Genomic DNA, 22,756 nt, shown 5'->3' with positions numbered 1-22,756 from the left:
TTCAAATTTCACATCCTGCACACGATGTCCCTAGGTAAACAGAGAGGAAAGTCATCGTTTCTACCTGAACTGTCTGCTTTTTTTCTTCCCCTTGGCAAAACATCTCCTATAGATCTTCAAAAACAAGTTTTGCTTTCCAGGCTGTAGATCAACAGGTTAAAAAAGCATTCAGAAATGTTTTCATTGCAAGCTGATCAGCTATGACCCAACAAACAGTAATGATTCTGGTGAAGCCACCAGAGTATTTGTACCTTTTCTGAGTGCTCCATGTGGTTTATATCACTGTAAACCACATGCTCTGAAGGCCAGTGAGTCCATACAGCTATTAGCCAGACCCTGCACCCACTGAGGGCAAGACTGGTCTTCACATTGGCTTCAGCGTGGCTGGGATCAAGTCAAATCAAGTTCTGATTCTGAAAGTGCATCTCTCATCATCTGCTGTATTAACAGTTATTTACATGTTATTTCCTGGTTTCCTTACTATAATATGTGAATGCAGACATAGGAATTGTAAAGCATTTTTAGGCCCATAGTGCTTTCATTATTCAGGACAATGTGCTATCCAAGACAGTCAGCTATTTGGGATAAATAGCATATCCCCATTTGTCCAAAATTGCCAAATGTCTGGCACGAGTCACGCCAAAGAGGCAGCTGCTCAGCAGGAGTATAGTACTGGCATACTAAAAAGCAGAAGGTATTGAAGGGGGCAGAGAAAGTTAAAGGTGGTACCAAGCTATAGCGACAGAAAATTTGTAAGGTCAGTAATACACAGCAATCATACTCATTAAAACCTTTAGCCAATGCCATCATAAAAGTCAGTAATTGTCTACAGTTTGCACACAACGGTATCCAAGTTATCACTGGTCTCATCAGAACTTAAATGATAAGTACTTTAAATGATAGATAAGTATCTCAGATGCTACTGTGTGGTAACTGCTGATAGCTATTACTTCTGCAACGCGCATGTAAGTGTGGTACTGCTGCCAGAGAAACACACTGGGCATGGACAGAATGTATTATTTCTATACTGAATTTAAAAAGAAAGTCTTAAGAAATAATCCCTTTAATAAGGGTGCTGCTGTGTCATTCGTACAGCACTCAGTATTTCCTCAATAGTCTGAGATGACTTCCTGGGAACTATTAGTATTTTCAAGGAATAGGACTGATGTTGCAGAATTCAATGCTGCAGGCAAGAATAAATTTCCAGGTGAGTAAAAGTGTCCATGTCCTTAGCTGGCTGCTGGGTCAAACTATGCACACACTGTTGGCTTTTAAGCACTGTACACACTCATAGTTTGCAGAGCCACCGTTCTTCCATTCCAGGTTCTAAAGTCCATTCTTCTCACAGCACTTCGTGAATACCAATGATTTAAGATGAACATACTCCTGTGAAGTAGGTAATAAAACTCGTTTCACAGATAGAGAAACTGAAGCCATAAAATTTGTGCCATGTCCAACACCACAAAGGAAGTGCACTGCAAAGTTTTGGATAAGATCAGCTACTGAGAAACAGTCTTGTACTACAAGAATATCCTTCATCACAGTTATTGCAGCGCAAGCTCAGCAGATGTCACATCAAATTCAGTATCTTGGCCATCTACATTTGTTTTAGAATAAAAGGAAAACAGTCCCTGACATGTAGTAAACTGCTTGCCAAACTTAGAAATTTTTAGCTTACATTATCTTTAGCACATTTTAGTGCCAAAAAAAATAAAAAATAAAACTGGTTAAATGTGTAGTTAGTCATGCTTGTAAAAATGTCAAAGCTGTCAAAAATATTTGTGTGAAATTCATAAACAAAATCTGCTGCCGTGAGAAGTTATTTGGTTCTTAATTATGGCACAAAATGACTTCTTTTTCATGAAGAATTAAAAAAAGAGAGCTACCACTGTGATGGAAATATTGGCACAGCCTTAACTCAGCTGCTTCCCTGGGGTAATAAAGTTGCTCCCAGAAAGAAGAGGATTATAATCTTTGCAGAGTACCTTAAAAAAATCCAGTTAGGAGGCCAGGCTGTCTTAGCCTGTTCCTAATAGGATGTGGAATCCCGTACCCCTAAGTATGTTTGGAAAGGTTCAGGTACTTAAGGATAAGAGAGGGTTCGTTAGTCCTTTAATTGGCATTCTTCAGTGGATTTCTCAAACTGCAGCTCTCAGATTTGCACATTTGCTTACAGAGGCTGGATAAGCATATTTTATAACCTAAAAAAATAAACAAAAGCAATAGGTCACCAGCCCAAATCATGCAGGTCAGTGGAGAGGAATATCTACAGCTATCATGCAGTTTGTGTTCACTGACCTGTGGGAGCAGTTGGTGGTCTCACTCTATTTCCAAAAGACAGATGTCCACACCAGCAAGCTACCACAGGTGGCAATGCTGTGGTTGGCAGACCCCATGGGCACAGCCCAGGAATGAACCCCCACAGAGGGAGTTCACTGAGGCCAGGTACACTGGCAGGGCCCTTGGAGAAATTGTCCTGTCTTCTCCTTCTCTTCTTTGCATCTTCATAAAAACAGATTCACGCTCTTACACTCGTACTTAATCTGGAAACCTTCACTGGTAGTAAATTCATGGGGAGTGGAGCTGGGCAGTCAATGGCATGGCCTTTCAGGCACTTGTGTTAAATGGGCTGCAAAACACCAGGTGACTGCAGACAGTTATCTTCTCAGAACAGAATTATATATGATTGTGCATGGCTGTAAAGTATAGGGCTCACTAAATTCATGTCAAAATAGACAGAGAACAAAGGTATTTATTTCTCTTACCCTGAATTACAAAGGCAACTTGTTGAAATTAGTGTCCAGCTATAATTATATGGTCCCATTCAGCAGTGTTCAGATTTCCCAAGAGTCTGCAGCAACGGCACTGAAAAGTCTGTCACAACACGGTACAAAACAAGTTACTAGTAAGAAGCAAATTCTGAAAAGGGCTACAGAAATTGAAGCAGTATTTCCTGTTGTGTTCTGCGGTTCCAAAGCCTGTTAGAGAAATGGTTTCCCATTCTTTAATTTCCCCTGGAGTTCAGCACCAATGTGTTATATTGCAAAACTAAGAGTTTTGTTGAAACAGAACAAAGATTCATAAAATTCATCTTTTATTATTCCATTTCATGTCTCTCTCTTGTTATCTTCTCTCCTCACAGATTACTGCTTGAAATATGTAAGAGAAAACAATCTCATATTAATACTCCCTGGATTTATTCATGGGGGTTTACGTTATCCTATTCTATAATTGAAAATATCTTTATGGAATCAAGATACAATCAAAAACTCAAGAGAAAGGTAACATTTTTGGTAGCATAAAAGGGACAAAATCTTCAGCAGAAAAACGTTACATTAAATGAACAAAAACCATGTTATGTTGGCTCATTTAAATCATAGCTACCTCCATTTCTCCAAAGGACTCTACTGGGAGAGTCCTGGTGCCTATTTCTTGCTGTTGCCCTGAATATAAGCTTTTGCTGGGAGGGAAAAAAAGGTGAGGGTCTCTTATGTACTGTCTTCATCAGACATAGGAATTCCTGAAATACTTCTTGTTTCCTGAAAAAAAAGGTAAAACAAGAGCTGGATGAGTTTGTGCCATCAGTTTCTGGTTTGTCTTGAAAAAAATGACATTGCTTTAATTTTAAATAAGAGCAGATATGTCAGACCTCTGTTCCAGTGTTCAGGAAATGTGAGGACTAGGGGGAAAGCAGATGAGGAATAAATAGATTAGAGACAGTCTTCTAAGCAGGAGAAAAAAAATATTGCCTGGAGACATTTAAATGGTAAGTGATAAAAGCAGCAAACTGTGGCCTGCCTTGCACAAAGGGCAGTAGGGATGTGCAAGGTGCCTTCTATCTCTGCTGCACTCGTTACCCTTAGATGGGGAGAGGGAGATGGTGAAAGAACTCCCTCCTAGTAAGGACATTCATCCCATCAGTGGCTCTGCCCATCCTCTGTACTTCTGTGAACTCACCGAGGCTGCGCTATGGTCAGGACAGCACAGGACAAGGCCCTTTTGGAACAAGGCAGCAACACTGCCATTCTCTGACATATCATTTGCTCCCTGGCCTGTTCCTGGGATGGTGCCACAACACTCTGGCAAAGGCTCACACAGGGTAGTCCCCGAAGACATCAGAATTATATGCTTCTCCTGGGATATGGACTTACCCAGTGCCATCTATTTCCAAGATCCCTAGAGCACAAAGCAAGCAAAGTAGGTTCTTTTAAACAACAAGCAGTGAGAAGTTTGGCTCAGCCTAGTTCATTGCATCATCAAAATTTAACCTAAGTGTGATAAATTTTCAAGGTTCTTTCCTGCAGACAGGCTCTTGGCTCTTTGTCCTCAGATTGTTAAGAGCCTGAAGAGGGAAGCTGACTTCCTTACCTCTCTGGGATATCACTTAATATCACAACACTTTCCTCCTCCTGTTAGTTTCTTTGGAGTCCAGAAAGCCTTAGATCTTCCTGTCTGTCCTATTCCTTTACTGCCAATATTTCAGGGTCCAAAAGCTGGGTCCTCTCTCCTGGGCCTGAGCACAATGCAATGTCACAAAAGCAGCATTAAACTTGGTTCAAATTGATGCAAAGGAAGACTTGGAAGAGAGTATGATGCAGAAATTTTTGCTAACGGGAAGAGTCACAGCCAGCCCACTAGCCCATCCCATATCCCGATGAGCCCAGACGCATGTGTAGGAGTAAAGCTCTTGCCCCCATCTTGTCCCATGCTTACATTGCTTTCTCGCTTCCAACCAGGATATTAGAATGGGAGTCTGGAGACACCTTTAGCCACGTGGAAAACAGATAGAAGACCCCTTTGATCAACTGCAACCCTATTCACTCTGTTTTCCAGAGCAATCATGTGTTACTGGTAAATGCAGATGTCTGCCCCTTTCCTGTGTGAGACAACAGTACTTAACTCAGCACTTGGCTCTGTAACTGTCCAGGTAGATACAGAGCTATCAACCTGGAGTCCAGACAGAGCCATCCTTCATTTTTATCAGCAATGCAAAGCGGTAATACTGCTGTTCATTGCTAGAAAGTGCCAGTATCTACTCCCAGGGCAGGCTAAGTTTGAATGAACTCTAAGCAGAGGAAAGAAAATCTAAAATTAAAATGCTACCATTGTGTGACAGTGTTACAGTGCCTGCATTTCTGGTTTGCAGTGTCACTGCTCTTTTCACCAGTTAGTTTACTAGTTTTAGTTAACCTAAAGCACCATAATGTTAGACATCTACAAAATTTAGACCTGCAATGAACAGAATTGTCTTAGGCACTTCTTAATTGCAAGTTAGATGACCTACATAGCTATTTACCTCAGTATGAGCCAAAATCACTCTTGGGAAGTGCTTGCATCTTTCCATTGACTATAATGAGGAGGAAGGAGAGGTGGATTAATTCAGATGTCTGCACTGTAGATGTCTTAATTTCAGTCATTCATGCCTATATCCAAGTCACTCAGTTCCACCACAAGTCTCTTGATGTAGCCAAGGATTCCCACTAAAAAAACATTGTTCACAAATGATGCAAGCAGAAAAGGTAAGACAGTGAGTAGGGAGTGTGCAAATTTTCCACAGACATAGGTTCAAGCTCACTTCTGTAACAGTTTAGGATGAAAAGCAATTTCAGAACAAAATGCAGAAGTTGCTTGTTTGGCATAGATTTCCCACAGTAAATAATAGATACAAAATTAGCTAGTGAGGGGGGAAGGAAAAAAAAAAAGATCATTCGCTTTCATTTGCAAAGCTTTTAAAGCATTCAAAATAATGTAAATACTGAGACAGACAGAGACTGTCCTCTACAGATGGGCATTGGGCATCTGTAACGAAACACAGTTATGACCCTACATATAAGTTTCTGTGAAGGGCCATTAGATTGGAGACAGCTCATTGTGTGCACATGTGTTTGGAGAAAAATGAGTCATTCTAAACTCTGGATCAAGCAGGTGATGTAAAGGATTGGCAGGAAGAATGATGCAGACAAAGGCTTTGCTTTCTGAAAAGCACTGAGTCACATCCTAAAAAAAAAAAGCGTAAAAAAGAAAGCAAAACTGGATGCATCAATACCAGCTGAGAGTTATGAGAGCTGATGAGCAACACACCCACTCCACTACAGAGGACGCACACCTATATAAACCAAGGCGTCTATACTACACTATGTTTTGCAATAACTTCTGTAGGGCTTTATGGTTGAAACTTTCTGTCTGTACATTAGCAGTTTCCTTAAGAGCAGTCTTTTCATAATTTTACTTGTCAAAGCTCAGGACAATGTAGAGCTTTTCTGCAATTATTTTAGGGAGGCAGAAAGTTGCACATGGAGCTTAGAAACCTGGATGGCAAATTCTCCACTGCAGAAGCCTGGTCATGGAACTGATAAGAGGTGGTCTGCTGAAGCAGAGAACCAGATTCACCATCTTTCCAAATTTTCTCCATCCTTCTTGGCAATATTTCTAAACTGGTCTCAGTGAAAAGGTAGCCAGGAGACATGCCATTACATTTGTAATGTCAGAGATGGACTGAATGATGTAGTGGATCTTCTAGTACTGAAAAAAACTAATACAATAAACTCTTAATTTCCCTGCTATGAGCTTAGGATCCTTCAGACGACACAGCAGGTATCTTAGGGCAAAGACAGAATAATTCTGCAGCTCCTTGACTGTTTTGCAAGCCTCTTTCCTTACCCACATGTAACAATTGATATGGCAGAAGCTCTGGGAGGTAGAAGTGACCAGGATGATGAATACTGATCAAATTAAAAATTAAACCAAGAAGTGATGTTCAAGCAGCATAAACTGACGTAGCTATATTTTAAATTTTCCTACATCTCAAGTTCTGTTTCCTCAAATCTTTACTCCGTTTTCATTAATGCTTCACCAGGTCCTCAGAAGATCTCATCCTCCCTAGCTCTACTTCAGTGAAAGCAATTTTTGTGTACTCTGGGACACAGGCGTAAGTAAGAGATAAATTTGGCACTTGAGGTTTGCCATACACTTGACACTTTCCTGAAAGTTCGGAGAGATACTTGTTACCTGACCCCAGCCTTTGAGAAGAAACATGGGTGAGTTTCAGGATACTGCACATTTTCTCTGGGCTTTCACAGCTGGCCTTTGGAGCCTTCCGGAGGGACCAGACTAAAGCCCAAGACCAGAGTGATACACAAGACAATTAACACGTTAGACGTCCCCATCTCTCCCCCCCAGCAAGTGCACTTTTGTTGGCCTCTCCACTTCTCTTCCCAAAAGAAAGGGGGGAAAACATCCTTTTTGTAGTGGCTGCTCATTATATAAAGCAAATCAAGAGTGAAGGGAGGGAGCAAAGAGATGGCACAGAGCCTGATAAGTGCACCTTTAAATCTATAATTAAAACCAAAGGCAAGTTCCCAATATAGCCAATTCAGTTATATAAGATCTTACAAAAGCTTCACATTGTTTGCTGGGTTTTGCTTTATTACTGTTCCCGCTCCTTGGAGTTCACTTCAGGTCAGTAGCAGATGAGGTATTGCAGTCAGAGTTTATGGCAGGGTAGAATCTAACAGTGCCCTTTTTGTAAAGATATGCAAGTGTGCACCCAGAAGGAAAAAATAATGACTGGCTCTACTTGAAAGAGACAAAGTTAATGGTCACTCTGGAGCTCAGTTCAGGCCATCTCTAGCTCCGGAAACTGATTGCTGGTTACTCAGAATTACTTTAAGCAATGTCCTGAGAGTCTATAAAAGCCCCTCATTGCCCACCAGTCAGAGAAATATGGTAGAGTTACATATAAGACAAGAAATCACTCTGTATATGGCAGCACTAGTTGGCCAGACCAAGCCATGGGGATACAAAAGTGCATCAGAAAGCCCATAACAAGTCTACATCATATTTCTTCATGCCTACTAAAAGCAGCATGCAGGAGGACACAAACTCAGCTGGCATTTTTGTAAGTGTAGGCAGCTTACTGTTCTGTGCAACTGTACTGGGAGCAGCTATCTCCATGTGGGAGTTACAATATGTATCAGAAAAATAGTATGCAACCTAGGTTTCAGAAATATAAATAAAAAGCCATTATTGTTAGTGATAAAACCCTTCACTGCTGCATCCTCCTCTTGCATTCTTTGCAGCAGAGGTAGGCAGTTGCATTCCTTGGAAGCAATAGTTTCCTACGGCCATGCTGAAATTAAACTATTCCTCTACATAAAAAAACCCTCAGGAACATGGTGTTTAAACACAGTGGAAGCACTGAACAGCAATCAGCACTGTGCAGACTTTCATGTATTTCTGAAGTACCAGATTTCAAAGGTAAGGGGAATATGAGTGCCAGGGGAGGAAGATACCATTTCCCTTTCCACTTTCTGGTTAAGTTACAATGTGTGGGCACATGTGACAACTGCAACCTCCAATTTCATCAGTTAATGGCTTTTGCCAAAGTCCCATATCCCAAGGCGATATGTGACCTCCAGAAGAACTTACCTGGAAGAAGCCAATGATTGCTGAATGTAGCACCAACATTCACAAATCTAAATAGCCTGTGGTTCTCATATCCAAAAACATTTAGATTAATTTGTCTACAAAAGTAGACCTGGGTGAAAATAGATTTTTTTCAAAAAACCTTAAAATATTCCTTCTTTTTTCCCAGTGACAATCAAAAACTTTATCACTTTTGAGCAATGTGATAGCTAGCAGAAAAAAGGGAAGAATTATTTGCAGAAATGGTCATGAGATCTGTGATCATCTTTTCTTTGAATTGTGAAACCTCAGAGAAACATACCATTTAAAAACTAGAAGAAGGCCAGATCTGTTTAAGGAATATGTTAATTGTTTGAACTGCACTGCCTCTTTGGGGCCCTGAGAGCTCCCAGCTTGTAAATATCATATGCAAAGTACAGAGAAAATCACCACAGACAGAATTGCTTTGCTCACACAATATAATAAACATATTATATCTGATTGGATTCAATTTCTGTTCCACCTGCATGCTTTTATCAAAGGATTTTTGCGACTAATATTGGCCAATTTCAAGCACTAAAATAACCATCGAAACAACATTGTTTAAATTCTGCTGGTTAGACAGCAGAGACTCAGCTCTGTGGAGGGCTGTGTGCTTGGGGAAGGAGAGGCTGAGGGATGGTTTTCCTTGTGCACCTGCTGGCTTCTATGGCACTATGATGCAAAGAAAGCTCCAACCTCGCACCAAGTAATACGAGGCTCTTTGGTTGCTTGGTCTTTCAGTGCAGTGGTTCTACACCTCCCACACAAACCAGCAGAACTGATGGTATGCAAGACAAATGCTTTTTTATCCTTTCAAAAGCTAACACAGGCAGTGCCATGCAGACACATTCTGGCTGCCAAAGGTCATTTTTGCACAGCATACATAAATTAGTTTCACAAAGTTCTGTGAAGTCATGTCAGATGTACAGGCTGTAAATGAGAAACTGGATCATTAAGTTTCATTGACATGTAATATCAGCCCTGTATGTGCTGACACCACTCTAACCGACAACCATCATCAAATAACGATCTGCAAGAAGGTTGACATCTCTATATTAAAACAGAGGAGTGACACTAAAAGACAGGACTTACATTGTTGGTATTTTCTTCATTAGAGTGTTTCATAAGCTGTTGTTTTCTGAGAGGAGTCAGTGACTAGAAAAGTTTCATGATGCTATAAATCCAGGTTGTCTTTCAGCTGTATGTTTAATATGACAATTAACTGCAGTTATCTGGCATTACCCATTTACCCATTAGTGTTCTCAGAGAAAAAGCCTTTTTTACCTGGGGAAATAGGAAAAAGTTGGTTACAACACAGGCTCATAACACTGGAGCATAACACTTCTCCCTGTCTTTGGAAGGATACCACATATTGTCTAGCGAGAACTGTTGTAAGTATATAGCCTAAGTGTGAAGCAATGCTGCCAGTTGCACTTACACACACTTTTCTCCTGTGTCTATTTATCCAGAACATTTAAACCTTTTCCATCAGCATGCTATCTATCTTATACCTATTCTTACTGACAGGAGCTGATGAAAAAAGTGCATCCAGCACCTTATTCAGGTAAAAGTTGGCCAACAAGTTTATGCAGATCTCATGGAGAAGGATCGTTGTTTATGCCAGTCTTCATCTACTTTCTTATGTTACATTCATTCTAATTGAAATCAATGGGAAAAAAGTCATTTGATGGTTCAAAGTGTTTGTCAGTTCTGTGGGCTTTTTTACCTAACCAAGTCAAGGTAATCAAGCTTTAGTTCTAAAAGCTAATCAAGTTCTGTATGGGACTAGAGATGACTTAGCCTTAATCATTGAGCTGAATACAGGATTCCATTTCATTCAACACATTTGATACTTATTACAGTCTGTCAGCTAGGTAAAATAACCTCTTTGTGTCAACGCTAGCATTAATTGACCTGCTTTCCAGGGCTCAGATAGTCTAACAAGTATTTTATTCTTGATACTTGTTTCAAAACTAATTTTCAGTGTCTCACTATGGCATTTCCAGCTTCAGGTACAGTGTCTTCTCCCATAATGTGCTGAAAACTAAGCTTCAGTTCACAATGTTACGTTCACATCTCATTCCCTTTTTCATTTAGTTTTTTAGATTTGGCATCATAAGGCAGCACAAATGACTTCAAGACACTATTCAAATAATGTACATAACGTACCACAGATCTGATGCACTGTGTCAGAGGGTAAATGTTATAAAATAGCCTGTTTTTTCTTGTATCTTCATCTCTGAGGTCTCAACACTAGGTAGACCAATTGATATGAAAGACCAAATGGTATATCATCTTCTAGTCTTGATAGTTTTTTTCTTAATATTTTTAAGATATTTTTCAGTTATCATTAAAAAATTCTGCCCGAAAACTCAGAATGTATATGTTCAAATTCATGCTTAGCATCACTGAAAGTAGAGAACCTTAAGGAAAAGGTAAAATTCAAAACTCTTCTCAGTTTCTTTACCATTCTTCTTTTTCAGATGTGTAAATTCCAGAAAAACTGTCCATGGTTTCCAAGACATTTCCTATTCCATCATTTGGAATTATTACCTAGTAGTTAACCTGCCTCTCAATGCAGAATCACCCTCAGTTTCCGAAGATGCTTTGCTCAGAACGCTTTAAATTCATGTCAAGTGATGTTTTTCAAAAAGACACTCCGACAAAGTGCCTGGATGCCTTATCTAAGACAAGGATAGAACATATAAATTGGTCACCAAGAAAAGTAGTAAGTAATAAACTACTTCTCTTAAATAAGCCAATTTGAAATATTTTTATCATAGCTTACTTTTTACTTCTGGTGCTGTGCACTCTTTTAGAACTGATTTTTCAATTCTATAGACCTGTGAAGATGGCTATGAACAAATACCTCAGCAATGATACCTGTTACTCACTTCTCCTGCATACAATGTACTTTTGGAAACAGGCTAGAGAGAAGAGATATTCATGCTCTTCTGACCCTCAACGGTGACAAGAAGGAAAAAGAAAACTCATCTTTGAAGCAAACAAAACCCACAGGAAAAAAAAATCTATGATCTCCTTCCTCTTGTCTTCTCTCCAGGGAAACTGCAGCAGATGAGACCCAGCCCATTTTGGGGGTTGGTAGGAAAGACTTTTTCTCAGTGCTTTAGGATGATTCATTTTTTCCTGCTTGTGAGGGGAAAAAAAAAAAGAAAATGCATGATGGATCATATTCAGATCCCCACTTAGGCATGGAGACTGCTTCTCTCCATTGACTGTACAGTGAACTTCAGTTTGTCAGTAGCAGTCTGAATCACTCAAGATTTTAGATGCTATTGCAGTCAGAAAGCCTAAATCAGGTACCCAAGGTAGTCCGCTGGAGTGTAAAAATGGGGAAAATAAGGGAGACAGAGCACATAAAGTCAGAAGGCAGATATTTTTCTATTCCAAGTCTTCAAATCTACCTTAAACCCATGCTTATGAATGTAGCAGCACTTTGGTTATCACTTCTGCTGGGGGTAACGAGGCACCTTCTGGGAGCACTCATTAGATTACACAAAATCTAAATGTAGGATGAGATTATTAGCATCTCTGCTGCTTTAGCATTTCTTTTGCAGGCAGTAAGTGTTTCTATCTGCTAGCATGCTGTCAGAAATTTGTGTGTTTCTTGTGTCCCACAAAAGTTGCGTGATAGGAGGACGCTGCTCCCTAGAACCCCATTCCTTGCAGTGAGGGTGGCAGAGCTTTTCACCCTGTTGGTAGCAGGCGGACATATATATTATTGGTAGTGCCAGCAACTGTTCTCTTGTCTTAGCCCAACATGAAAACAATTGCTCAGGGGTCCCGTAAATAATAGTTCTTTAGTATCATTTTCAAAAAAAAAAAAAAAAAAAAAAAAAGCCCATCAGTACACACAATAAGCTGGCAGTAATTTTCACATTACTCCAGACAGTATCCCATTCATGGCCTGACAGATCCATTTTTAATTCAGATTTCTACTTCTGCTTTAGCTCTCCTGTTGCAGGTAGACAATAGAAGTTAACTGTTTGTGTCCATTACCCATGGCTTTATTTGCATCCAAACTGTTTCAGGAGGATTGCTTTCTAGCAAAAGGCACAGACTAGTACTCAGGGCTGTCTGTCCTACAGCGAGTGCAGAAATCTGGGAGGGAAAAAAACAGCTGAGAAGACCTGGCAGTAGCCTGTGTGCAGCCCACCTCACACACAGGAAACTGGTTTTTAAAATACGTTTGTCTGACAGCTCAAGGACACAGTGAAGCAAATAATAGAGAGACTGGGGAGAAATCAACACAGTTCTGAGAAAAACTGCACCCCAGTCTCACACATTTAAGCAATGCTCCCCGTGTGATTATTAAATAATACAAATTATCCCAGAGAGTGGAAACTACTCATTCTTCAGTCTGAAGTTTTGTTATCTGCCCAAAATACAACACCTTAAATAGCAAGACTTTGGTCCATTTTCACCTGTAACAAGTGTGTATGTTTTGTAGGGGGGCCGAGAAGCAGAGATGGAGCAAAGGCAAGTTTCTGAGGGTGGCACTACTAATGTTATGAGTCCTAAGTAGTACTAAAGCAGTTCCTCTGAGGACTGATTGAAGGTTTGTCTATACAGGGGGAGGCTGCTTGCAAATCAAAGGCAATGCTAAGTCTTGGTCAATTAGAATGAAACTCCCTTTTTAGCTGTCATAAGATCAATATATTCTCTCTCTGTTTGCCCTGACAGCTATGCTGTAATAAACTTCTAGGAGAAGCGTTAACTTCCTGGTATTTTGAAGAAGTGCCTGTAACTAAGTATTACATGAAGATAATGATCGTGTCTGCCTGAATTGTTCTCTCTGGATACAAATGCTAGTCATAGGTTCCTGAGGTTTTTTCTGCTCCCCACAGCAACTAAGATGCAGGTGCGTTTCTCAGTAAAACTCCTTTCCAGGATATCTGCAACATGCAGTAATGTCTGTGTGGAAACTGATGATCCTCATGCTTGTGTCATCAGACCTGCGTGGCTGGGCAAAATTAGTTTTCAGAGCAACGATTCTGAGGTGCCATCTGCAAAGCACAAGAATGCATCATACCATGAGAGTACAAAATATATGCATCTTCATCCAAGATGCTGGCCTATCTCCCCCTGCCATATGCTTCAAATGCTAAGCTAAGTTCCCTTTCCTGAGTATGTGCCAAACAGTAAAAACAGCATAACCCCATGAGTTATATCCATTAACTCGGGGTTACTGGATCTTCAACTGAGGGTGATTCAGCAGCTGAAAATTCAAATGAAGATACAATATTCATGGCTGATAGTGAAAAGTGAAGAGAATTAAAAGTAGGAACAGGAAGAAAGTAAGCTAAGATCTGTTTCATCTTTCTTTTTTTTTTTTTTTTTTTTCCTTTTTCTTTTCTTTCTGTTAGACTCCTATGTCAAATACACAGGGATTAAAGAAAGAGCATAGGCTAACATCAAGAAAGGGTAAGTAGCTGAAACTTTGTCGAATTTAAAGGTGTTCCAATTCACTGTTACTTCCTAATTTAAAATAAAACAATCCTGCAGAATTTAGTAATGAAACTGATAGCAATTAACAGAAATTCAGATAATTGAACAACCACCCAGAATTGCTACAGAACTCATTAGAGAAATGTCTTTTCCATTAAATTTTTAAGCCAACATGAAGAGATAATCTAATGGAGAATCACAACCACCCTGTAGCATGCTGTGCTAGTTTTAAAAATCACCTCTATTCAGAATCACTAGGTTTGAATTTGACTCTATGTTTTCAAACCATAAAAACTAAAAGTAAGCCAACAATATCAACTCTTTACTGGGAACTGCTGTTGATTCTCAATCACATTTTATCCAAATTCAATAGGGTGGGATTACACTTTTGCTGAAACGAAGGGTTAACAAGCACAAGAAAGAACCTTGGAACAATAATTACACAATTACAGAAACGTCATCCCTTTAAGTAGTACTGAACTGTTCCCACAGGAGATTCACAGGAAGACCCTGGTACAAAATGAGTGGAAATCCAGCACCAGTGCTGAGAGATATCACCCCTGATTCTGTGAACACTTATCAAGGTAAATAATCTCACACAACAAAAGTCCAGGCTCTGCTGATTTTTACCTGTGCTCACCCCTGCATGAGAGAAACATATTTTCTTCTTTGCTGGAAAAAATCCTGTCGTGGTCACCATCCTTATGGATGCCTCATTTGCAATGGAGCAAAAGATAGCTTCAACGTGGAGAAGTGGGCAGCAGGATTCAGTGAGGGAAGGTATTTCAGTGTTTGGGACTGCTGGATGACATGAGTATCAGCTCCACTAGAACCTCCTTCACGCCAGGCACAAAGAGGGGTGTAAGGGTACGGGGAGAAGGTAGAGAAGGTAGAGAAGGAACAAATTCAGAAATATTGCTGCAGTTTGAGTCTTCATGCATCTTCCTCTGCTTCTGGCTACAACCACTGCCAGAGAGGCTTCCAGACACCCAGTTTATTTGCCCAGTGTCCAATGCATGGTTGTTCCATTCCACTGGATGCTGAGCAGGGAACTAGCTTGTCCCTTGTACATCAGTGATATCCAATTAGAAAACAAAATATTGTATACAGAGCAGTAAAACTTCAGTAATTGTTTAGCTTTGATCAGCTTCTTTAGGAAGGATGTAAAGACCCAATCAGGAGAAATGAGAGGCACTTTTTCCAAAACAAGTAAACGTACAAATTACACCGTATATTGTCAGCATAAGTCAGTTTTATGCTAGCCACTTGATTTATACTTTCTTTTTTATATATATTTGACATCTCAGACACTGTATTTTTATGTGTCTCTTTTTTCTGTATATCCTTTAGACTTAGGTAACATTTGATTTTCTCTCAGTGTCCCAGGAGCACAAGCCCTCTTTGCTAATCCGTCCTTTCTTCAGTGGCATCAAGTGCATCTGATGTCTGCATACAGGCTTGCATAATTCCCTGAGTTCCACATGTTCCCTGTGCTGTCTGGCAGAACTTGGAGCAGCAAAAAAAAGATGTTGCAATGTATACATCAGGCTCTTAGGGACTATTGTAAAACAGGAGGAAACAGAGGTAAACACACTCACAAAAAATCAATAGTGAAGAGAAAAGCAAGCAAACAAGAATTAGGTACATGCATACTATATAAAGCTTGTTATCAGAATCCAGGAAATGTTTTATATACATACACCTACTATTCTTAATCTTCTTTGGTAGTTAACAGTTATTCACTGGGCTATAGACAGTGGATAGAAAATTCCATCTTTTTATTTGCAAGGAGCGCTAGTTGCACATTGCTATTTTTACCGGCTGTGTGATATAAAGCTGACTTTTCCCCCATCTCCTAAAAAATCCCCTGCAACGTTTTTACATGAATTTAGTGATCATGAATGCCACCATTCTAAGCACTCCAGAAATCTATTTATACAAAACTCTCTTCTTCAGCACAAGCCTCCTCACAAGAGTGTGCCTGGGTACTTCAGTCCAGAACTGGAGCACCTGGAGGTAACCAGAGCTTTAGCAGCATACCTTCTTGATTGGAGGCCATGATTCAGTGCACCACTCAAGCACCTGCTTGACTTTAAGTCTGTGCACACTCCTGTGCTTATTCAGCAAATGCTTGAGGCCAGGCTTACATTTTGGCTTATGCTTAAATTACACTGAAGCCTGTTGGACTCAAGCACACATTTCAGTGCTTTGTGAAATTGGATCCATAGTGTTTAGGAACCCAAAAAACATCCTAAGTATAACCACATTCTGACAAGTATATTTCACTTGGACTTAATTTGCTTGGGCACGGTACTGCTGTAAGTGTTATGAATACGCACATTTCCAAGATGCTTCTTTGTTCTGAATTTTCTGAGAACAAATACCCTGAAAATGTGCATTTTTCCCTTGCTACCAATTTTTCTAATGAGTAGTTAAGAGATACAAACCTTTACATTTTAGATATGAGATCTGTGCTCCTAGAGATGTTCATTGACTTTAAAAAGTCTCTAGAAGGATTCCTGCATTGTTCTGAGAATCAGTGCTGATCACTCCTATTTATCCAGCTATACATCTCTCAGAGGAGGGACCTATCTCCAGGTTCCCCACAACCACAGAGACAGCCTTTAAAAGTAATTTAAGAGATCTAGGTAAAAGAAATCCAACCAAAGGGCTGAAATCCCTTCAGACAGGCCTAAGGTTGAGTGAATTTGGTTTGGTTCATTGCGCTATAGATTTTCTTAGTAAAAATTCACTACTAATGAGAAGCTCAGCCAGAAGGCTTGTTCCGCAGCCTGCTACTAAGATCCTTGGATGAGCTCTCCATTTTACTTATTTTAAAAAATCTAGTTAATTTATCATACAAAATATCTATATCAACAACAGGAAAGTGTTCTTGTCATTGTGGGAAGTATTTAGGCAGATGAATGGTCTCCTCAGAAGAACATATAAAAGAAATTCATACAAAAGCAAATGATTCTTTTTAAAGTAAGCATCTCAAATATCTGTGAGCCTGTCCCAGAACACATTTGCATAGGGTTGGGACTGGTCATAATAGATTGGTCTGACTTTAAATTGACAGATTCAGTATGCATGCAGGGCATACTCATGGCTGGGAAGAACAGTTCTTGAAAGTATGCTGTTGAAAATGCCTACTGGAATAGCCAAAAAGGATGGTATACGGAACCAAAGTCTTCCCCCCTGCCATCTGTGTGATTTTAAATTTGGCTTAAGAGGTGGGTGAATGCTGAGGGCGAGTCAAAGGGTCAGACCTGCCCCAGGTAAATAGCAGGATGTTCAGAAGCTTTTCTCAGGGTTTTGTCTCAGATTTGTGTTTGTTTTGAAGTGGAGGTTATATCAGAATCAGTTCCCCCACAGGCATATTTCACACACACACACACAAATACACGGCCCTCCACAAAATGGTACTACTGTAGGACTTGACTGTGGTGATTAAGAAGTCAGTTTTGTTTTATTTGTTCAGGACTGTTATGTGCTGTAAAGAAGTATCTTTCTTCTCTCCCACAGCACTTCTACTAATATGATTAGAAGGAGGATATTTGCTGTGGAAGGAATATTGATGATGGTGTACTAAACCATTCTTCCCACACTGTCATAGTGTGTACATGAGGGAAAAGGGCTCCTTTAAAGTTTCTTTAATTCTTAAATGCTCTAGAATTTTCAACAATCATAAGAAATAAATGCAATGCGATATATTCTTTTCACCCATAAAGTAAATTAACCATGAAACACATTTGTAATCTAGAGATTAACTTAGATTTTCCTGCATGAAAAAAATTTGCTGTGGCAATGGTTTGAAAAAACAAAACAAAAAACAATTCAAATCTTATACAAGGAGCAATTTCCCAAAGATTATTCCCAGTAAAGCTTCATAGTTCCTGGCTCAATTTCTCTGTTTCAAGATTCTTGCTCTTTTTCTCAGACATGCACATACACATTTCACAGTTTTCCCTGGCATCCACTAAATAACCACCACATATTCTTTCCTTCCCCCCTCCTTCCCCCTGCTCTTTCTACTAGGTTCTCTTCTCTTTTTTTTTCCTTCCCTCTCTTGTTCTTTTGCCTCCAGGACCTCAGTTACTACTTCATGCCCAATCGCTCCTATTCAGTCCTGTCTCCCTTTCTCTCTAGCCACTCATAAGGAAAACTTACCAGAATGTGTATTCTCCAAGCACTCTTTTCATTTAAACGTGAAGAAGAGTCATCTGAACCTCTCTCCTTGCAAATAATTGATCATTTCTCAGTTGAAGAAGTGTCTTATCTTTATGTATTTTGTGTAACATTTTAATAACTTTTTATTGTCTTATATTTTGGTTGTAAAATAAGAGTTTTATAGGAAGCCAAAGGGAAATGGTATCATTCTGTTAAACACAGGTTACAAGCAAATGTTCAAGTTCTTAAAATCCCCAATCATTTCTTCAGTCTGTAATTCACATATTAATAACAAGTTTATCAGAGGAAATAAAAAGTTACATTTCCCGAAATGTGCTGAAATGCTATGTTAGAACTCTGCACTGCTTAACTTTCAGACACACTTCCTCTAATGTCACACATGAATTCCCTCCCTCCCTGCTTACATGCATATTCAATGGACCATATGCTTGATCTCAAATATCTCCAGGCATTATGGATCCTATTCATCAAGAAGTGGCTTGTACACTCATGAGCAAGGAAAAAAAGAGGCCTTTTCAAAGAGTATTCAAGAGTTCTCTGAGAAAGAAATCCCAGTACACAGTGACCTGTACGTACTAGGCCGCGGTCCACTTTAAACTAAACCCACATGTTTCTGCCGAAAACACACACACAGGCATTAAGAAATTCTCATTATTTCACCATAAAGGATGTCTGTATAGAGATCTCATGAGGGATTTAAGCAGGAGCTTATTGACAAATACAAACCTACTGATTCCTTGGAATCCAAAAGGGAGTCAAAAGAAAGCAGTTTGCAGGGTGACAAGGCAGTCCCATCAGCAGCACCAAATGCATGACAAAAGCAACGGCGGCTCCAAAGCTGACACACCAACTGCCTCTAGATCTGCCATGCAGCCAGATGCTGTGTTGGGAATTTTTCCCTGACGCTGTGGCATATGGGCTTTGCATTGCCATTTGAAGAGTACGAGATGGACAGAAACAATCTGGAAGGGGTGGGAAATTGATGACACTTCAGCCCATTGCTTATGGTTGCTGTTTGGTTGTTAGGCTGTGTTTAAATGTGTCTTTGCCCTTAAGATGAAAAAAAATCTTGACCCAAATGAAGACCTGATGGAACTGTATTAGTTTCGATGCAGTTAGTGGAGGGATTAATTTGTCAATTTGCTTGCTTGGGGGTTTTTGATGTTGTTGTTGTTATTGTTTTTTTGACTTCAAATCATATTTCCTCCACATCATCAGAGAAATGCAGGAGCAGTACAGGATTATATTTAAAGAGAAATTATACCACACTTCTTTCTCAAAGCCACAGTAATCTGTTCACTGCCTTGTCAAAGCCAGATAAACAAGTCTGCAACCCTATCTTTTACTGTAACCAGTTCCAGCTAAAGCTAAGAGGATTCCATGTGGGATTAATTTACAGGTACATGCAGGTGCAGGATCTGGCCCTTGCTTCATCATTAAGAGTTGTCTGTCATTGCACCACTGAGCTGTTTTTTCAAGTGCATGAAGAAAGCACTATGCAAGCAGCTGACAAACTGCTCAGCACTGCTGCTCTAAGGTAGCGGCTCACAAGTAATATGGGATTTCCTGTTCTTCCTTCCTACAGCCTTTATCCATGAATGTCCAAGCCCTTGATTACAAAGGGCTTGGATTTCTGCGAACGAATGTGCTATCTGAGAGGAGGAGGCAGCTAGGCTGTCTCCATTAAAACCAGCTGCTGCCTGGGAGGGAAAGGATCTGGAGTCACCAGCAGGAGTTAGAACTGGTGATGAGGCCAGAGGTCCAGATGAGGAGGGAACCAGATGGCAAGGAAGCATGTGCAAAGGAAAAAATGCTGGGCAGCAGAGGAACGTGTGCACAGTAGGAAGAAGAAAGAGAAGAACAGGAATATAAGTAGCACTGCAGAATTATTTAGGAGTTTTGTTTGTTTGTTTTAAGAAAGTTAAATTGGAGGCAAGGAGTATAAATGTGTTTGAGTAAGTAAACAGTGATGGGGTATATCAGTGCTGAAGGGAATTCTTACAGATGCCGCATATGGGATCTTTAACAGCAACAAATGGTGTTCCATGCCTTTTGGTCTTTTTCATTCTTTTCATGAGGGCTTGGTCTGGCAGTTGTTTGCATTCAAGCTTTTCTCAACTAAAATCCATCTTGTAATCTTCTTAGTGTGAGAACTTTCTTCTTTCACTCATTGTACTTTTTACCCTTCACCCACACTTGACCACTCCTACCTTCTGTACCCACAGCCACAGAACACGAATCAGCCCATGAGACACCCATGAGACAGGAAAAACTCTGCCTCTGCCACCACAGCTGCTCTGCTAACTCTGGAGCTTGGAAAGTCATGATGGTCATTGAAGAATTCATCAAATGCTCATTGTCCCAGTTCTCTTAAATGACAAATAGGGATTCCACCATCCAGCTATTCCTGACCTAGCCAGCACTATGTGAAAGGAGGGATGGAGGAAGGTCATGTTTTTGCACCAACTATTCCCAGCACCATTTGCACAAAAATGTATCTTTGAGCACAATATGATCTACTAAACCTGGTCAAGCAAGTGGTGTTCCATCCTCTCCCACCGCCCATGCTTACCTTCAGTACTTGTATGTCACATCTGTTTTTTCCCACAGCAAGCAAGACTTCTCTCAGCAGTTTTAATGAAATGGAGACAAGGAACAGGAGAGAAAAATAAAAATAAATGAAAAGCAAGAATTACATTTCTCACCTAATGCATACATTGGTTGAACTACAAAATGTGTATATATGAATCTTGAATGAATGCTTGGCCTTTTCATTGTTTCTTCATTTATTGGTCTCTCTCTTCCATTTCTCACTCTCTATTCTGCCACATCTATTTAGATAGTTGCTCTTCAGACTATTTCTTCCTCCTTTGTCAAATTCTGACTCTGCAATCAGATATTTGCAGAGCTGTTACTGTCAGCAGAACTCTGACATAGATGTGAGTGCATGAATGTCCCTGTCTGGAGTAGGGTCCCTGATTTTACTTTAAAAAAGAAAGAAAACCCTACTATGATAATATATTTTTAATTAAACCATCCACAACTGCCATCCAAGCACAAGGAAAATCCTACCCTATCTCCACAGCAGTGCTGCATAAAAACAGAGGGCATGTCTTCATACTCGTGGCTTAATGGTAAGGATCTTACAGATATACACAGTATCATTTAAACCTGCAGTGTTTATGCTTTCACCCTGTGAGTGACTCCTTGTTATAGGGTTTACAATGGATTAGTTTCATCTTAAAATATGAGATAGAAAGATAACTCCTTGAGTATGCTGAGTGAGGTAATGTGAGCTTGTTGTGATAAGAACTTGGTATTAGCTGACTGGCATAAAACATGATGGATTTATTTATAGCATATCAAGTGTGACAATGACATGGAGCAGATTCTCAAAGGAATTCAGTTCTCAAAGAGACACTTAAATAAGGTCCATGTTTTCAGAAATGCTTGAGTCTCCAACCTTCTCTCTCAAAAATTCCTGGGCTCTGCTACCTTTTGTCCAGGATATTTAGCCTTAAAAAAAGGTGTATCATTCTGCTTGTATAGTCCCATTTCACAGACAGCCTCAGGGATAAAGCCAGCCATGAGGATTTTTCACAACTTTGCCTTTCTTTGTAAAAGCATAAATGGTACCCGAGACATTTGTCCTTCCAGTACAGATGTGTGTTTGACCTGTGAGCCTATCTATGGGCTTAGAGGAGATCTAAAGCAGTCAGAGGCAGAAGCAACCAGGGGCAGAAGCCTTCAAGCCTTTTTTGCATGAACTATGAGCCCCCATGCTACTGAACAAAAGGGAGGTGAATTCAGAGAGGACTCATAACTAAACAGCAAGCTGGATCACCTCACTTCCCTCCTTCTTGCTTTTGCTTCCAGGCCAAGTTCCTCCGAAGAGCAGCACAGGTCTGACACGCGATGTCGTCATTCGGTTTTGTAATCCAGTCAATATAGAGACTGTTCTCCTGGCTGAATCCAAACACCTGCCTTCAGATGCAGTACAGAAGCTGTACAAAATTTAGAAGAAAAAATGTTTTTGCTCAATTAGAAGGATTTTAATCATTCTATCATTTTCTGAGGAGCGTGGAGAAGGTGACCAAAATTTTTCAACTCCAGAAGCTGCTTTTTATCTTGTTATTTGGGCATCATATTATAATATTCACCATGGGAAAAACTTCATTAAGAAATTTGAGGAATGAAAGAACAGAATCCTCACCCAAAGCAAAGTTCCCTCTGGAAGTGTCCTGATGATTTTTAGTAGATTAATTTAATGCTTGGTGCCAGTTACAGAACCAAGACGATGAGTGAAGCAGCTTTTCCAAATTAGATTTCTAAAACCTTCAAAAATGGGGAAAATAAAATTAGCTGGTTGATCAGGAACTAGAAGGACTGTGCTTACAAAGAGCCAGTGAAACCCACTCTACAACGTAACTCTAATTCATTGTTAGTATTGCTCCACTGATTGCAGTAGACTTACAGGAGGGGTTGATGTGTTCCACTAAGTTAGAAGCAGTCAGAAGTTTACCAGGTAAAAATACACATTTCTGTAATAGCATATTCAAGGTTTGTTTTAAACTTCTGCTTTATCTCATTTTTTTCTATCAAAAATACACTTAAAAAGGAAAACAGGGCATTTCTATTTGGCCATCTAGGT

General features: G+C 39.9%; 1 long non-coding RNA gene across 1 annotated transcript; it reads right to left on the bottom strand.

Moving 5' to 3' along the window:
- Nucleotides 1-14,224: 14,224 nt before the first annotated feature.
- LOC112988442 (uncharacterized) lies at nt 14,225-22,433 on the bottom strand. Its single transcript, XR_003260538.2, has 4 exons — nt 22,319-22,433; nt 21,950-22,109; nt 20,678-20,724; nt 14,225-15,472 (listed from the first exon to the last, which is right to left on the bottom strand). It is a non-coding gene; the product is annotated as an uncharacterized LOC112988442 (long non-coding RNA).
- Nucleotides 22,434-22,756: the final 323 nt, after the last annotated feature.

This window comes from Dromaius novaehollandiae, chromosome 1, assembly GCF_036370855.1.
Source record: "Dromaius novaehollandiae isolate bDroNov1 chromosome 1, bDroNov1.hap1, whole genome shotgun sequence".
Lineage (NCBI taxonomy): Eukaryota > Metazoa > Chordata > Aves > Casuariiformes > Dromaiidae > Dromaius > Dromaius novaehollandiae.
Note: the sequence above shows the minus strand (reverse complement) of the source record. Positions and strands in the feature narration are given on the sequence as shown.